General features: G+C 42.7%; 1 protein-coding gene across 3 annotated transcripts in view; it reads left to right on the forward strand.

Annotated features, from left to right (window-relative positions):
- Window positions 1–18,535, forward strand: part of ST3GAL5 (ST3 beta-galactoside alpha-2,3-sialyltransferase 5) — a 337,169-nt gene that overhangs the window by 34,641 nt on the left and 283,993 nt on the right. Inside the window, exon 1 of one of the 3 annotated variants that reach the window (XM_030191067.1) lies at window positions 17,052–17,075. The exons of 1 other annotated variant lie outside the window; for it this stretch is intronic. The gene's annotated coding sequence lies outside the window, so the exon portion shown is untranslated. Of the gene's footprint in view, window positions 1–17,051; window positions 17,076–17,118; window positions 17,254–18,535 lie in introns of those variants that run through there. One more of the 3 variants, XM_030191064.1, reaches the window with a different exon arrangement.

Consider the following 18,535-nt stretch of genomic DNA (forward strand, 5'->3'; position numbering starts at 1 on the left):
GGGCCGAAGTTCAAAACTGGGCGCTAAAGCCCACAATGCAAAACCCCATAGTGTAACAACAGTGAAGAAAAATAGATAAGCGATGCTCAAAGGAAATGATATGCAAATAATATGCACAGTTAATTTGCGCTAACAAACTGAAAGCAAGGGGAGGAACTTGCCTGGCACTTGCGCACAAGGGTTTTTTTTTTGCGGCAAGCAAAGTCTTGTGCGCATGACCAGACAAAACCAGAAGCACAAGCACGCAACAGCACTGTACTTCTATGCTTTTAAATATGGGCCTTTCAAAAATTGTTTGCACTTTTTTGAAAGGCTTATATTTAAGTACAGAAAAACAGATGCTGATATGCGCTTTCCCTTTTGGTTTTGCTCAGACTTGCACATGTTTGTTTTTCACTATCAGCGCTTAATATAAATGGGCTTCCTTTTGCTTGCAAAAGATAACAAAACCCACAGTTTAAGGTGAGAAATTGACGAGAAATCCTCTCCTGAAAACCTTCTATGCTGCCCCTGACCTGGTGGTAAGTTTTTGATGTTTGGGCCGTCATTTCTTTCTATGTATTGCAGCGCTTTCATTTGTCCATCAGGAAGGAATACTTACTGATCTCATTAACATCCCATTTAAATACAATTTGCGGCCATCAGTGCGCATGTTAAGACCAGCGCTCAAGCCCTCTGAGAATTTGGCACTATATAACGTGCGTGCAAACCTGGTGTTAACCTTATGTTAATGCTGTCAGTAGCATCGGCCCCACAGTTACTCAGAAAGGTGAAAGTGAACTAAAATCACTTTACTGGTATTTTACAAGTGTGTGAAGCCTATTCACTTCACAGACTGGATTAAGTAAGAACACAACGTCTCGTAAAATTAATGTAATCACAATAAGGAAGGTAAACACTCCACCTAGTTCTCTTTCTCCTTATGTCATTGCTGTCTCATTTTATGACGAAGTTCACCAGCTTAAATCTACTCTGCAACCTTCACCACCCTACTTGGTCACTGTTCCTTTGATATATTCCATTCCCTCGCCACTCACCCCTATTGCAGCCCTTTCTATTCCACCCATGGTTCCACCCATTGCTGATTTTCGAAACCCACACTGGGATTCTATAAATTGTGCACACAAATTTGTGTGCTGATTTGTTATTTATTTTTAAGGTGCAGGACTCTGGGTCCCCTACATTTTTGCTTCCCTATTTGGTGCCTTATGTTCCTCTTAGAACTTTGCATTCTAGTCAGCAACAGCTCCTGGCCGTGCCCTCAGTCCAGGAGGCACTACTTTTCTGAAAGCAATGTTTAACATAACTGGATCTTCCTTATGGAACAACCTTCCATTGCTGCGAGTGGAGGATTCCCTTCTCCGCTTTAAGGCTCATCTGAAATCGCACCTATTTTGGTCTGCATTTCACTCTTGATCTGCCTAACATCTGGGCTGGTCTCTCGCCTTATGAGTCTGTCAACTACAGCATATTGCCATCCCTTTGCCTTTTCCTTCTTCTTTTTCCTTTCTTTTGCTATCCGAATATATGGCGTTCTTTTCCATTGATTTCATATATTGTAATCCGCCTTAATGGTACTGCTTTAGGCAGACTATCAAACAATGACAACCTTGAACCTTGATTTATTCTCTGTCCCAAGCCTTACAATATTTATTAAACTTATTAAATCTATTACCACCTGCTCTCTTGATCCTATTCCTTCATCCTGGCTCTCTCTCCCCCAGCATTGTCTCATACCTTTTCTCCTGCAGAATGTATCTACCAGCCTTTCCACAAGAGATTTCCCAACTACTTGGAAATATGCAGTCATAAATCATCACAGAAAAACAAAACTTAACTGCAAACTGATCTCCAGTTTCTATCACATCTCAATCCCTTGTACTCAGGGCCGGTCTTAGGCAGGGGCGACAGGAGCGGTTGCACAGGGCCTCATGCCTCCAGGGGCCCCGCAGCCCTTCCTGTCGCTCCGTGCCATATGGTTGCTCAGCTGCTTTCCTTCCAGCCGCCCTGCGTTTAAAAAGTCTCAGCGGCGGCAGCAGCAGCAGCAGCAGCAAAAAAGCAGGTTCGGCTCTAGCCTTTAAGCCTTCCCCTTCTCTCTCAGCGTGCACTGATGCAATTTCCTGTTTCTGGTTTCCACGAAGGCGGCACAGTGTGCACGCTGAGAAAGAAGGGGAAGGCTTAAAGGCTAGAAGTGAGCCTGCTTTTTCGCTGCTGCCGCTACGACTTTTTAAACGCAGGGCGGCTGGAAGGAAAGCAGCTGAGGAAAATTGAGGGCACAGATGGGGCTGGGGTAAAACGGGTTGGGACCCGAAACTCGGGGGGGGGGGGGTGGCGGGCAAGTGAGTCACTGGACATGGAGGGAAGGGCAGAGGAGAATCGCTGGACATGGATGGGAGGGCATGGGACAGAGGAGAATCACTGGATGTGGATGAGAGGGGAGGACAGGGGGCAAAGGAGAATCGCTGGGCATGGATGGGTGGGGAGGGTAGGAGAGAGAGGAGAGCTGCTGGACATGGATGGATGGAGGGGAGGGCAGGAGAAATGCTGGACATGGATGGAGGTGAGGGAAGGCAGGAAATGGATACACATGGATGGAGGGGAGAGAGGAGAGGGCAGGAGACAGAGGAAAATCACTGGATGTGAACGAGGGGAGGACGGGGCAAAGGAGAATCACTGGACATGGAGGGGAGGGCAGAGCAGAATTTCTGGACATGGATGGGTACGGAGGGCAGGGGAGAGAGGAGAGTTGCTATGGATGGATGGAGGGGAGGGTAGGAGAAATGCTGAACATTGGTGGAAGTAAGAGGAGAAATTCTGGATACGGATGGAGGAGAGGGGAGAGTTGAAATTCTGGATATGGATGGAGGGAAGGGAAGAGAGAGGATGTGAGATGAAGTGAGATGAACATGGATGGAGGGGAGGAGAGAGAGGAGAAATGCTGGACATGGATGGAGGAGTGGGAAGAGAGAGGAAGGAGATGCATACTGACGGAGATGAGGGAAAGGGAAAAGAGAAGAAAAACTGCACATGGCTGCAGAAAATAGGCAAACGTTGGATCCACTCTATACCTCCTCCAGTCAAGTCCACGGAGGACCCAGCTTTTACCTATGGATGTAGGGCAAGAAATGAAGAAGAAAGGAGGAAAGTAAAGAAATAAATGGAAAGGAAGCCCTGGAAGTGGAGTTAAGGGAGCAGATAGAGAGCAGCAGAATCAGAGACTAGGACCAACATGATCAGAAAAACAAGTCACAAAACAACAAAAGGTAGAAAAAAATCATTTTATTTTCATTTTAGTGTTTGGAAAATGTCCAATTTGAGAATTTACATCTGCTGTCTTATTTTGCAATGTATATAGCAATGTTCTGTTTTTCTGGTATTGTGCTGCATGCACAATCTGTATGCTAATTTGGTTTGTGTCATTTTGGGTATACTGGAGATGTAACAGCTTACAGAAATTATTTATAATGAAAAAGAAACAAGTTATTTTTCTTCTCCTGTACTGGTGTAATATTTTCAATGATTACTGTTTATATGCGTAATGGCTGGTAAACGGGTGTGGCTAAATGTGCCAACATTGTCCAGTTCAGCACACTATTAGCAGAGATGGTGTAAAAGCCAGATCTGCGGGATCCCTGGGATCTTCCGGATCTAAGTACGACCTTAAGACTGGAGCGCGTCTTTGTTTTGACGGCTGCTGATGCTTACAGTATGCAGCGATCACCAGCCATAACTCAGCGCTGCGATTTTCTATTCCCCTCTTTCCGTGGCAAATCTTCAAGGAGGTTAAACCAAGGAGGTGTAATAGACTGGAGTGGAAGTAAGCCTATCTAGTCCACTGTAAGTAAGGAAGACATTTGATTAATCTCTGTTTCCACTCCCCCGTGCAGCCATCATTGCCGTTCACTCAAAACACAGCAAGCAAACCTGTGAGCTGCTGCATCCACGTTGTCGTTCTTTATTGTCGATCCATCTGTAACAAGTACTAACATTGTTTTTGTTGGCTAGGCAGTGCCTTACAAGGTGGAGGAGAAAAGACAAAATTGAGTATCACTAAAACAACTTCAAAAATGATTGTATCTAGTAGAAACAGCAATTATAAATTCTGTAGTTTGTGCTCATTTTTCTTCAGTGTGCTTCTATACAATTCAGATAGCCAGATTTCAGTGAGAATATTCTGTTTCCTGATGGGTTCATCTTAACTGGTTGTAATCTGCCTTGGGAAGCCTGGTGTTTATAAAGACAATGGAATATATTGAAATTAAATGGAAGTAGAATTAAACTCTCCTTTCATTGAGGCACATGAAATCACATTTTCATCTGTTTTGTAGAAGTTTGCCTTTTAGATACACAAATGGATTATTCTGTTTTGGAACATGTTTCAGGGGCAAATGGTTTTATAACTCCAAATAAAAATAAATATTTTTTTTCATGCAGATCTCTTTTGTTTAAACATAACTAAATGGGCTATAAGCCCCTAATGCAGTCCATTTGTGAAGTTCCAATTCCGAGGTGAATCACGGCGGGGAGACGGAAGAGGGAAGTACACCAATACTCCAAGTCACTCCGAAATGCACAAAGGTGTATGGAAAGAGCCACAATGACAGATCCTGCACCAAGGTATGCTTGGCAAAGGTGTATCCTGAAGGGCGGCCTGAGAAGGCAGTCAAAATGTACATCATCACAGATGAGCAGAGAAACCGGTCCCTTGCAAAGTCAGAGTTTTACGACCTGTTTGAAATTCAGCAAGGCTTCTCCTCATATACCATCAAAACTTGTGCAGGAGTTGTACAAATGTCGGGGAGAGTAGCAAGCGGCTATGTAATAGAGGCAATAGATGGGGAAGGGGAAGGGAAATGGGACTTGATATACCACTTTTCTGAGGTTTTTGCAACTACATTCAAAGCGGTTTACATACATACAGGTACTTATTTTGTACCAGGGGCAATGGAGGGTTAAGTGACTTGCCTAGAGTCACAAGGTGCTGCAGTGGGAATTGAACTCAGTTCTCCAGGATCAAAGTCCACTACACTAACCACTAGGCTACTCAGATTGCCTATGATAATTGAATGTGACCAGATACCAGATGACAAGGATGAGATTCCTATACCAGAGGAGGCGTGGAATCACCCCCACCTAAGGCCAATAGCCAACCAACTCACACCTTTGGATCCAGACGCTGAGATCTTACTCTTGCTGGGCCGAGATGCACCAGAACTCTTGGATAGCCAAGAATCTTGTAAGGGCCCACGGGATACTCCCTATGCTCACCGTCTAGACCTGGGTTGGACTATAGTAGGCGATGTCTGCCCCAATCAAAGGAGAAGAGCAAATGTCAGAGTACTCTCTAACAATGTCTTAGAAGGCGGGTGCACTTCACTATTTGAGTCATGCGCCAATCACCTAACCACCAAAGAGACTCCTGCTTACAAAGAACGGAGTGCTGTCTCAGCACTGAATAAAACCAGCTCCGTAGCAGGTTTAGGAGAATACCTGGGAAGCTCAGTGTTCCAGACCACCAAAGATGATGACAAACTTGCCTTCTCCATTGAGGATAAAGAGTTCCTGAACATTATGGATAAAGAGTTCAAGAAAGACGAGACAAATAGTTGGGTAGCACCCCTTCCATTCCGTAAGCCAAGGTCTCGACTCACAAACAATAGAAGTCAAGCCCTTTCTCGTCTTGCCTCGTTGCAGAAATCCTTGAGGAGAAAACCAGACATGAAGCAGCAGTTTATAACTTTTATGCAGAACATGTTCACCAACGGCCATGCAGAGCTGGCCCCACCACTGAAAAAAAATGAAGAGTACTGGTACCTACCTATCTTCGGAGTATACTACCCACAGAAGCCACAACAAATCCGAATTGTGTTTGACTCTAGCACCCAGTTTCAAGGAAACTCACTGAACTCACTGGGCCAGACTTAACCAATAGCTTACTGGGGATCCTAATCCGCTTTAGGAAAGAGCCCATTGCCATAATGGCTGACATTCAACAAATGTTCTACTGCTTCACTGTTCACAAAGACCACAGAAATTACTTGAGGTTCCTGTGGTTCCACGATGATGACACCAACGGGGAAGGTGATTGAATACAGAATGGAAGTTCATGTCTTTGGAAACAGCCCATCACCAGCAGTAGCCACTTACGGGCTTAGATGAACTGCACGAGAAGGAGAGAAGAAATATGGTACAGATGCCAAACAGTTCATAGAAAGAGATTTCTACGTGAATGATGGGTTGAACTTTTTGCCCACTGCAACAGAAGCTATCGACCTGCTGAAGAGAATGCAGATGATGTTAGTGGAAGCTAATTTGAGGCTTCACAAAATCGCATCCAACAGCGCCAATGTAATGAGAGCGTTCTCTCCAGTAGACCATGCTACAAATTTGAAGAATCTAGACTTAGGCGTGGATATCCCCCCACTTCAACGCAACCTTGGTTTAAATTGGGATTTGAAAAGGGACACCTTCAACTTTCGTGTCTGCATGCAAGAGAAACCGTACACCCGACGAGGCGTCTTGTCTACAGTGAACAGCCTGTATGACCCACTATCATTGGTGGCGCCATCACTATCCAAGGGAGATCGTTGCTTCGTGAGCTCTCTTTAAGTTCAAATGAATGGGATGCCCCATTGCCACAAGAAGAAAAACAAATGTGGAATACATGGAGAAATTCTCTAAAATCACTAGAACAAATCCATATCCCATGTACACACGTCTCCATGTCCCTCACGAACGCATGCCACAAGGAGGTTTGCGTCTTCTTGGATGCATCAGAGAAAGCTATTGCTGCAGTAGCATACCTGAAAACCATAGATGCCTACAACAGTGTACATAAAGGATTCATCTTTGGCAAAGCAAAGCTAGCCCCGTGGCCCAGTCAGACTGTGCCACGCCTGGAACTATGTGGAGCAGTCCTGGCAGTAGAAATAGCCGAACTGATTGTAAGCAAAATGGACATCCATTTAGATTCAGTTAAGTTCTACACAGACAGCAAAGTCGTACTCGGTTACATATACAACCAGAGTAGAAGATTTTATGTATATGTGAGCAACCGAATAGAACACATCCGGAAATCCACCAGACCTGTCCAATGGCACTACGTGTCAACCGACAAGATCCCAGCAGATCATGCCACAAGAGCTGTCTCAGCAAAGCACTTAACGCAAACTACTTGGTTAACCGGGCCGAAATATCTTATGCAACCAATAAGCGACCCTTTAACTATTGCAAACTCCTTTGAACTGGTGAACCCAGAAGAAGATGTCGAAGTTTGCTCAATAGTGATGACCCTCACTTTAACCGATTTTCGCGGTGGGTGACACTGAGGAGAGCCATAGCCCACCTTATCCATATCATGCGTTCTTTCCAACAAAGACCTGATAGGAAATCGAGTAAATGTCATCACTGGCACCTCTGCACCAAGCCTTTGTCAGCAGAAGAGTTCATCGAAGCAGAAAAGATGGTTCTGCGTTGTGTGCAGCAAGAAATGTTTGCTACAGAGTTCCAATGCCTCAGCAAAGGAAAGAACATTTTGAAAGGCTGCCCACTCTGGAAGCTAAACCCCTTCAAGGATGAGGATGGTTTGTTAAGAGTAGGCGGCCGTCCTACCCATGCCAAGATAGACAATAGCGAAAGGAATCCTCTGATCATTCCAGGTTGACATCCTGTATCCGCCCTACTTGTGCACCATTAACATGAGCGAGTCAAGCACCAAGGTCAACACTTTACCGAAGGAGCAATCAGGACTGCAGGAGCGTGGATCATCAGGGCTAAGCATTGTATTACTGCAATTATCCACAGATGCGTCAAGTGCTGTAAACTGTTTGGCAAATACCAAGAACAAAGAATGGCAGACTTACCACCTGAAAGACTGAGCGTTGACCTACCATTCACTTATGTGGGGCTAGACATCTTTGGGCCATGGTCAGTTATCTCGAGACGGACCAGAGGAGGAAGTGTGAACAGCAAATGGTGGGCCGTTATGTTCACATGCATGAGCATACGTGCTGTCAACATCGAAGCTATAGAGTCAATAGACACATCAAGCTTCATAAATGCACTCAGAAGGTTCTTTTCAATCCGTGGTCCAGCCAAACAGATCCGCTCTGATTGTGGATCCAACTTCGTGAGTGCTTGCAAAGAATTCAAAATAAACTCAGAGAAAATCAATACTCCTGCCATCAAAAGATACCTGAGCGATAGCCACTGTACATGGATATTCAACCCTCCCCATGCTTCACATATGGGGGGAGTATGGGAGTGCATGATTGGGATTGCTCGTCGCATCCTTGATTCTATGCTATCAGAGACAGGGGCTAACCGCCTCACCCATGAGGTTCTAACCATACTGCTGGCAGAAGTGTCCGTCATCATCAATGCAAGACCTTTGATCCCAGTGTCCTCTGATCCAGAATCGCCTTTGGTCCTGACTCCAGCCACGCTCTTAACACAAAAAACAAGTGTGCCTCCCAACCCGCCTGGAGACTTTGATGAGAAAGATTTATGCAGATGGCAATGGAGACAAGTTCAGAGCCTTGCCAACATCTTCTGGAACCGCTGGAGACGAGAGTACCTCCCGACCCTACAGATCCGTAACAAATGGCAGACCAGTAAGGCCAACATTCATGAAGGTGACAGTCTTACTCAAGGACAACCAGACTCAACGCAATGATTGGCCCTTGGCATTAGTCATAAAAACTATTCTCAGTAAAGATGGAAACGTCAGAAAGATTGAAGTCAGAACTGTGAAACAAGGAACAGCAAAGAACTTCTGCAGACCCATCACTGAAGTTGTGCTTCTGTAGCATGATATAAGTTTAATTGTGAGAGTTATTAATTTTGCTGCATCAGATCTAAATCATATAAAATATACAGCTTCAAAGACACTACCCCCCCACCTTTCCTCTGGAAAACTACTAGCTGGGTGGTTACCTAAGACCATCAACACCTATCCAAAGAATCAATCACAGAACAAAAGACAGTGAAACTCCACCTATTACTCAGACTCAGAAAAGCCCATCAGACAAAAGAAGCTCAATCACCCTCAGACAATGGACCAGCAGATGTTCCTTTCAAAGACAGCTATCTCAGAGACTGCAGTAACAAAAGACTACACCTCCACCTATTTTCAGACAAAGACTAAGCCCATCTAAGCTCAATCACTCTCAGACAATGGACTAGCAGATGTCCAGGCAGGAAGTCTTGTGATGTCATTGAGCATGTGACCTGTTGCCATGCTCCATCTCAAAGCCAGATGCCCAGGATTCAGCTATCCAGGAGCTTTCCAATTGGACCAAGGGCAACCAGCTGACATGAGTCCTAATGCCCAGTTCAGACACTTTAAAAAGCAGGGACTCTTTCTTTAGAAAGAGAGTTCTTCCTGGCTGTTCCTGAGTTCCTGATGCTCCTGTCCTAGTCGCCGCTGCCCTGAATTGATTAAATCTAAAAGCAAGCTAGAATCCTGACTTCTCAAGCTGGACATCACATCCACCTTAAAAGAAACTGCTTCAAGCTCCATCAGACAGCAAATCTACAAAGAAACCTTTTGTTTCAGCAAGATTCTCATGCATGACTCTCCATAGCAGCCTCCATCAATGTGAGTTATCCAGCTTAATTTACAATCAAACCTGTTATTTTGTAGCATACTTCCATTGGTAAAAGATCCTTTCTAAAACTACCGCTCTATTGTAAACTTATTACCTTGCCTGTACTAGAAATAAACATTTTCTTTTAAAGTTAACTATGTGGCCTTTATATTGGGAAAAGCACATGTTCTCACATGTGCAGGCTCCAAATACTCTGAGCACATGTTACCTTTTAAAGTTACACTGATAGCACATGTTCGCTTTTTAAACTTAGTGCCATGCTTTGAGCACATGTTCCAAAACGTACAAGGCAGGTTAATGTAATTAATTCGAATTTAGTATATAAAATTCCCCTCTATTCTTACATGATTATTATTCTTAACAATTTACCTTTAATTGGAATGGAATAAGTATGTATAAGACTAGAGAATCGAATTAGAATTGGAATTACAATTGGAATATAAGAACATTTCATTTTGTAATTCTTTGCGACCACATGCTCTGAGTAATTCCCTCTGTTAACACATATTCTATTATTAACTAGAGAAATATTATATTATAAATTTATTCGTTTCACTTCTTGTACCGCATGAAGAAATGCAAGCACAAAGAGCCAGCGTCCATCCATAAATACAGAGACTTAAAGACTCTCTCTCTCTCTTTTGTGTTTAGTGTTGTTGTTGTCTGTCTCTCGTTGCAGGTCCTGAATGGTGAAGAAGATGACCCTACAGCTGAAAGCCTGAATACAGATAATGGACTTTGCATGTTATTAAGCTGTTAAATTGTGATAATATTGATAGTAGTATCTACCGATATGAGGTGGGAAGTGTTTTGTCCTTCGACAACCTTGCCTTAGTTATAGTAGGTTCTTGAAATGTGTTTAATGCGTTACTGCAGATCTGTCTGTAAGTTAGAGGAGCAATGCATTATGTGTAATATAGTTCTCAGCTAGTGCAGACACACTTGTCTGTTTGTTTAAAAACTGTTATCATTGATGTAATGCTGCCTGAACCTCTTCTCCTTCTCAGCCTAGCTTGACTGCCTTGCTACCTGATGGCTCTGTCTCATTGGTCTTTATGCTCTTGTTCTTTGGGCTTTGGAGCTCCCCTGCTTTTCCCCTTGTTCTAGCTTTGAAACTTTCTCCATCTTGTTTTCTGTCAGTACTTGGCCTGATAAACTCCTTGAAGAGAACTTGTTTTTTTACCTTGTAAAATATATCTTCTCAATAAGAAATAGCACGTTCCAGTAATCCATTTCTGAGCTGTCTCTGCCTGTTCATCTGTTTTCCACCTCAGCAGTAGAATTGTTTTTCTGCAGACTTCTGCCTCCAAGCATTGTTTCAGCCCAGAATAAGGAAGTCTCTGTGCTTTGAAGCACCCCTTTTGAATTTGAGTATATAAAGAAAGAGGCTTCAGGGTGTGCTGATGTGCCAAGGTTTATGCTTCAGGATATTAAGATTTTGCTAGTTTTCAAGGCTTAAGCGAACTGAATAATACTTCAAAAACAAAATAACACACACACACACACACAAGATCAAACCTTGCAAAACCACAAATAAACATCACAGACTACCTACAGGACTGCAAAACAAACAACCATGCCGCAGCAGATAGAATATGGACCATGTTCAAACCACCCAACTAGACACAGTAAAGACACTATTGACAAAATACGTTAATGCATACTGCCTTCTTGACAAATGCCCCAGCTACATGATGAAAACCCCACCAGACTGGTTCATCAAAAACCTCATCAAACACATCACATACATGTTTGAAAGAGGTCAATTTCCAACAGACAAAGGCAACATAGTACTGACACCTATCCCCAAAAGCACTACCAGCAAGTTCAGTGATATCACAAATTATAGACCAGTAGCTTCAATACCACTACTGACCAAAACGATGGAAGGTCTAGTAACACAGCAACTAACGGAATACTTGACAATATTCTCAATTCTTCATAAATCCCAATCAGGTTTCAGACCACAACACATCACTGAGATGTTCATAATCACCCTGATAACGAAATTCAGAAGCATAATGTGCCAAGGACAAAACGTATTACTACTACAATTCGACATGTCAAGTGCATTCGACTTAGTAGACCACACCACACTAATGACACTGCTCAACATAGGAATCAGCGGTGCAGTGGCAACATGGTTGAATGGCTTCCTAAAGACCAGATCCTACATTGTAAAGGTGTCCAACCAAACATCGGTCTCATGGATCTCTGAGTGCAGGATACCACAGGGATCACCAATATCACCAATACTGTTCAATGTAATGATGGCACCACTTGGAAAAAAAACTGGAATTAATGGGTTTCAACCCATTTACATACGCAATCAACATCACCATCTTCATACCTTTCCAAAATACTATCATAAACATAAAGGACAAAATAAAAAAAAGATTGGGCCTCATGGAAGAATGGGTAACAACTTTTAAACTCAAACTAAAGACAGACAAAACCAAATTCCTAGTACTATGTAGCCCACACAACCCCACATCCTACCAAAAATTCACAATCAATCAACCAACAAACATACCACATCAAAACTCAACTTAAAATACTAGGAATCATTCTTGACAAACATCTAACACTGGACAATCAAATATCAGCAGTAACATCAAAATGATTCATAACACTATGGAAACTGAAAAGAATAAGAGCCTATTTCCCTAGACAATCTTTCCAGATACTTTTCCAATCAACGATACTATCTCAGCTAGACTACTGCAATGCAGCATACATAGGATGCAAGGAAAACACACTAAAATTACTGCAAACAGTCCAAAACACAGCAGAAAGACTGATTTTGAGGAAATCGAAATATGAAAGAGCAACCCCACTACCAATGCCTAAGGGCAAACAGTCAGCTAACACAGGTGACTCAGAACAGCTGTAAAAATTAAATAAAAAAAATATTGCTATTCCAAAATAGAAAACAAGCATACCATTGAGGCCTACCTACACCATATCTCCTTTAAAAGTATGTGTGCTACTTGTAAGTAGCTTCTTTTCTATTTATGTATATAAATTTACTAGTTATAAATGTAAATGCCACACAAGCCTTCTACAATGAACCATTAAGTGGCTATCCCACCTGAGGAATGCCATGGTCCTGGTCCCTTTTAATACTCAGGTGATTTTGTATGGGTTGTACAGATTTAGCTGGTTAAAATAAGTACCTGAATATATGTAAACCCCTTTGAATGTAGTTGTAAAAACCTCAGAAAGGCGGTATTATCAAAAGTCCCATTTCCCTTCCCCTTCAAGGGGCCAAAAGTACATAAGTACATAAGTAGTGCCATACTGGGAAAGACCAAAGGTCCATCTAGCCCAGCATCCTGTCACCGACAGTGGCCAATCCAGGTCAAGGGCACCTGGCACACTCCCCAAACGTAAAAACATTCCAGACAAGTTATACCTAAAAATGCGGAATTTTTCCAAGTCCATTTAATAGCAGTCTATGGACTTGTCCTTTAGGAATCTATCTAACCCCTTTTTAAACTCCGTCAAGCTAACCGCCCGTACCACGTTCTCCGGCAACGAATTCCAGAGTCTAATTACACGTTGGGTGAAGAAAAATTTTCTCCGATTCGTTTTAAATTTACCACACTGTAGCTTCAACTCATGCCCTCTAGTCCTAGTATTTTTGGATAGCGTGAACAGTCGCTTCACATCCACCCGATCCATTCCACTCATTATTTTATACACTTCTATCATATCTCCCCTCAGCCGTCTCTTCTCCAAGCTGAAAAGCCCTAGCCTTCTCAGCCTCTCTTCATAGGAAAGTCGTCCCATCCCCACTATCATTTTCGTCGCCCTTCGCTGTACCTTTTCCAATTCTACTATATCTTTTTTGAGATACGGAGACCAGTACTGAACACAATACTCCAGGTGCGGTCGCACCATGGAGCGATACAACGGCATTATAACATCCGCACACCTGGACTCCATACCCTTCCTAATAACACCCAACATTCTATTCGCTTTCCTAGCCGCAGCAGCACACTGAGCAGAAGGTTTCAGCGTATCATCGACGACGACACCCAGATCCCTTTCTTGATCCGTAACTCCTAACGTGGAACCTTGCAAGACGTAGCTATAATTCGGGTTCCTCTTACCCACATGCATCACTTTGCACTTGTCAACATTGAACTTCATCTGCCACTTGCACGCCCATTCTCCCAGTCTCGCAAGGTCCTCCTGTAATCGTTCACATTCCTCCTGCGACTTGACGACCCTGAATAATTTTGTGTCATCGGCGAATTTAATTACCTCACTAGTTATTCCCATCTCTAGGTCATTTATAAATACATTAAAAAGCAACGGACCCAGCACAGACCCCTGCGGGACCCCACTAACTACCCTCCTCCACTGAGAATACTGGCCACGCAATCCTACTCTCTGCTTCCTATCTTTCAACCAGTTCTTAATCCATAATAATACCCTACCTCCGATTCCATGACTCTGCAATTTCTTCAGGAGTCTTTCGTGCGGCACTTTGTCAAACGCCTTCTGAAAATCCAGATATACAATATCAACCGGCTCCCCATTGTCCACATGTTTGCTTACCCCCTCAAAAAAATGCATTAGATTGGTGAGGCAAGACTTCCCTTCACTAAATCCGTGCTGACTTTGTCTCATCAGTCCATGTTTTTGTATATGCTCTGCAATTTTATTCTTAATAATAGCCTCCACCATCTTGCCCGGCACCGACGTCAGACTCACCGGTCTATAATTTCCCGGATCTCCTCTGGAACCCTTCTTAAAAATCGGAGTAACATTGGCTACCCTCCAGTCTTCCGGTATTACACTCGATTTTAGGGACAGATTGCATATTTCTAACAGTAGCTCCGCAAGTTCATTTTTTAGTTCTATTAATACTCTGGGATGAATACCATCAGGTCCCGGTGATTTACTACTCTTCAGCTTGCTGAACTGACCCATTACATCCTCCAAGGTTACAGAGAATTTGTTTAGTTTCTCCGACTCCCCCGCTTCAAATATTCTTTCCGGCACCGGTGTCCCCCCCAAATCCTCCTCGGTGAAGACCGAAGCAAAGAATTCATTTAATTTCTCCGCTACGGCTTTGTCCTCCTTGATCGCCCCTTTAACACCATTTTCGTCCAGCGGCCCAACCGACTCTTTGGCCGGTTTCCTGCTTTTAATGTATCTAAAAAAATTTTTACTATGTATTTTTGCTTCCAACGCTAATTTCTTCTCAAAGTCCTTTTTTGCCCTCCTTATCTCCGCTTTGCATTTGGCTTGGCATTCCTTATGATCTATCTTGTTACTTTCAGTTGGTTCTCTTCTCCACTTTCTGAAGGATTGTTTTTTGGCTCTAATGATTTCCTTTATCTTACTGTTTAGCCACGCCGGCTGACGTTTAGTCTTTTTTCCCTTTTTTCTAATACGTGGAATATATTTGTCCTGAACCTCCAGGATGGTGTTTTTAAACAGCATCCACGCCTGATGCAAGTTTTTTACTCTGCGAGCTGCTCCTTTCAGTCTTTTTTTCACCATTTTTCTCATTTTGTCGTAATCACCTTTTCTATAGTTAAACGCTAGCGTACTTGATTTCCTAGTTTCACTTCCTTCAATGCCAATATCAAAACCGATCATATTATGATCACTGTTATCAAGCGGCCCTCGTATCGTTACCCCCTGCACTAGATCATGAGCACCACTAAGGACTAAGTCTAGTATTTTTCCTTCTCTTGTCGGCTCCTGAACTAGCTGTTCCATGAAGCTGTCCTTGATTTCATCAAGAAATCTTATGTCCCTTGCGTGTACAGATGTTACATTAACCCAGTCTATATGCGGGTAATTGAAATCCCCCATTATTATTGTGTTGCCCAGTTTGTTTGCGTCCCTGATTTCCTTTAACATTTCCGCATCCGTCTGTTCGTCCTGGCCAGGCGGACGGTAGTACACTCCTATCACTATCCTTTTCCCCTTTGCACATGGAATTTCAATCCACAGTGATTCCAAGGAGTGTTTTGTTTCCTGCAGAATTTTCAATCTATTTGATTCAAGGCTCTCGTTAATATACAATGCTACCCCTCCACCAATCCGATTCACCCTATCACTACGATATAATTTGTACCCCGGTATGACAGTGTCCCACTGGTTATCCTCCTTCCACCAGGTCTCAGAGATGCCTATTATATCTAATTTTTCATTTAGTGCAATATATTCTAACTCCCCCATCTTATTTCTTAGGCTCCTGGCATTCGCATATAGACATTTCAAACTATGTTTGTTGTTCCTAAGTACATCATGCTTAGTACTTGACAGTATTAATTGGCAATCTTTTGTCTGATTTTTATTTACAAAAGCTTTAATGGGTCGATTTATGGAGCAAATGTCATAACTCTTTAGAACTTTACCTTTCTTTTTCTTTAAATGCATTGCAGACTAGTGATATTAAATACTAGCTTTTGCTTAAATGTTTAAAGCAACAATCCAGTATGAATTGTGTAATCAGTAACTGATCTGTTCAAATTTAAGATATCTTTGATGTTTCAATAACGATTGGTATGAAGGAGTAGCCTACCGGTTAGTGCAGTGAACTTTGATCCTGGGAAACTGGGTTCAATTCCAACTGCAGCTCTTTGTGACTCTGGGCAAATTACTTAACTCTCGGTTGCCCCAGGTACATACCACATAAACCGCTTTGAACGTAATTGCAAAAAAAAACAAGTCCCATACTCCCCCCCCCCCATAAAAAATATTTTTTTAACTGTATAAAGTTTATTTTGACATAACACAAAACAAAACGATCGTGCCTGCCACACAGTTTGCTGCATTTGAAAGTAGAGGAGTGTGGTAGACGTGTTAGTCCACTCTTAAGGTTATCAATAGAAATCAAACAACGAAGAAGGGCAACCTTCGAACGCTAATCAAGAAATGTATTAAGTTATGTCCAATAAAAAAGGTATCATCTTATTTTCTTTTCCATGTTTTATTTTGTTTGATTTCTATTGATAACCTGCATTTGAAAGTACTTGGCATCTGTGTAACCCGTCAGGGGTAAAGTCACAACTAAATTTACCCTGCAGGCGGCATCAGTTCTCTAATACCCTGTCATCTGAATACGTACCAGAAAAGCCAACCAAATTCCAAGGACAAAGTGGCCATCATTCCCCTTCCCAGTAGGGTGGTGGGAGAATGCTCGTACATTTGAGTGACAGCTGCTATCTATCGTTTGTTGCCCGGGAGACTGCAAAGCAGGATGCAACTGAACCCCCCCTCCCCCCCCAACTGACCACTAGGTCCAGCGAAGTTCACGTGACGCTATACTCCGTTCACTATCTCCTCTCCCCCCCCCCCCCCCCCCCCCGTTATGTATCCAAATATATCTCCCTCCTTCCTCCTTGCTCTCCTCTCTACCGACCCCCTCCAGCCAGAGTCGTATCCAGACCCCGTGATTGGCTCCCTCGCTTCCGACTTGAGAGTTGAGACTCCACTTAGGTAATTTTCAGCGGGAGAGCCAGGGAAGGGGCGGAGCTTAGTCTTTCTTTCCCCTCTGCCGAAACATCCATAATAACATTAATTATAGCGATACGGCCGTCTCTGCCACTTCAAAAGAAGAGTGGGGGAAGGAGCTGTGCTGCTGGGTTGTTAATTAGTATTGCTTTTGCATTTCCAGGTATGCTTTCTGTATTAACAGTGTATTCTTTCTCCTCTCCCCTCCCCCCAGTTCTTTGTGATGTAGTTTTCTGTTGCCCCTTTTCCTCCCAAACCCCCAATGCAGTTTTTTTGTAACGTGGTTTGCCTTTGCAACTGGGAAGGGGATGGTGTTTCTCGTTGTAAAATGCGTTATCTCCTCCCAGCAGAATTGCGCTTACATTTGTAGGACTGACCCCTGTTTGCTGAAGAAGATTCATTTCTCTTATGTCGTGGCGATCAGACTCCGCTCCGGAGGACTCGGCACATTCCTAATTGATCCCTTTCCACCTGCTAAGACTTTTTCCCGCAGGGGCTTTAAAAGGAACAGATGAGGTTTACATTCTTTCTAAGAATTGGTTGTCTTTGTGTGCGCGTCTGTATGAAAGAGATTTTTGAACGGAGCTCTAGAAATTCGTAACTGTCCGAGAGGTTCCGAACTGTCTGGAATTCTTTGGTACGAGGTGGTGAAAATGGCTTTTCTTGTTTGCCAGTTGGAGCAAAGCAATATTTAGATGAAGACGTCTAATTTAAAGCCCGTTGACTTTTATGTGTTTATTTTGTAAGGGTAATGATGCAAAGTACGTCACTTGTGATATTTCATGAGACTGCACGTTTTTGCGATCTCAGTTATTAAATATCGCAAACAGTGTTGCCCAAAACGCAAATTTTAAAATGTACATTTCTAGAGACTGCCTAGTTGAGGTGAAATATTTATGAGATGTTACTTATTAAAATGTGCATAATTTAACCATTTTCTGTATGGACGTCAAGGTCTTGATCGACTCAAATGCAGGGCTTAGGGATATTTATAGTCCAAAGGTCATAAACTGCTTTATGTAACGAAAACAACCACATCCTCTGTTAAAAGTGACAAAGATTTTACTGTTCTCGAAACACATCCATCATAGAGAGATTGTACACATGGTCCTTTTATATCTTCTGGCCGTGTTGCGTTTTGCTGACTGATGTATTGAACTAGTTGGAGGAGGCACAGTAAGCATTCTCTCCTCATGATAAAATTTATTTATTTAATTAATTTATTTATTGCATTTGTATCCCACATTTTCCCACCTTTTTGCAGGCTCAATGTGGCTTACAATAGATCTTGAAAAATAGAAGACATTTAGAAAATAGACATTTAGTATTACAGAGGAATCTTGGGCAATATGATAATGAAAAAGCAAGGTAATAGTATAACAAGCAGATATTATAAGACAGTTTTGAATATATGTGGTGGAATTGTGTGTGTTCACGTTGGTTGA

This window comes from Microcaecilia unicolor, chromosome 2 (assembly GCF_901765095.1).
Source record: "Microcaecilia unicolor chromosome 2, aMicUni1.1, whole genome shotgun sequence".
Taxonomy (NCBI): domain Eukaryota; kingdom Metazoa; phylum Chordata; class Amphibia; order Gymnophiona; family Siphonopidae; genus Microcaecilia; species Microcaecilia unicolor.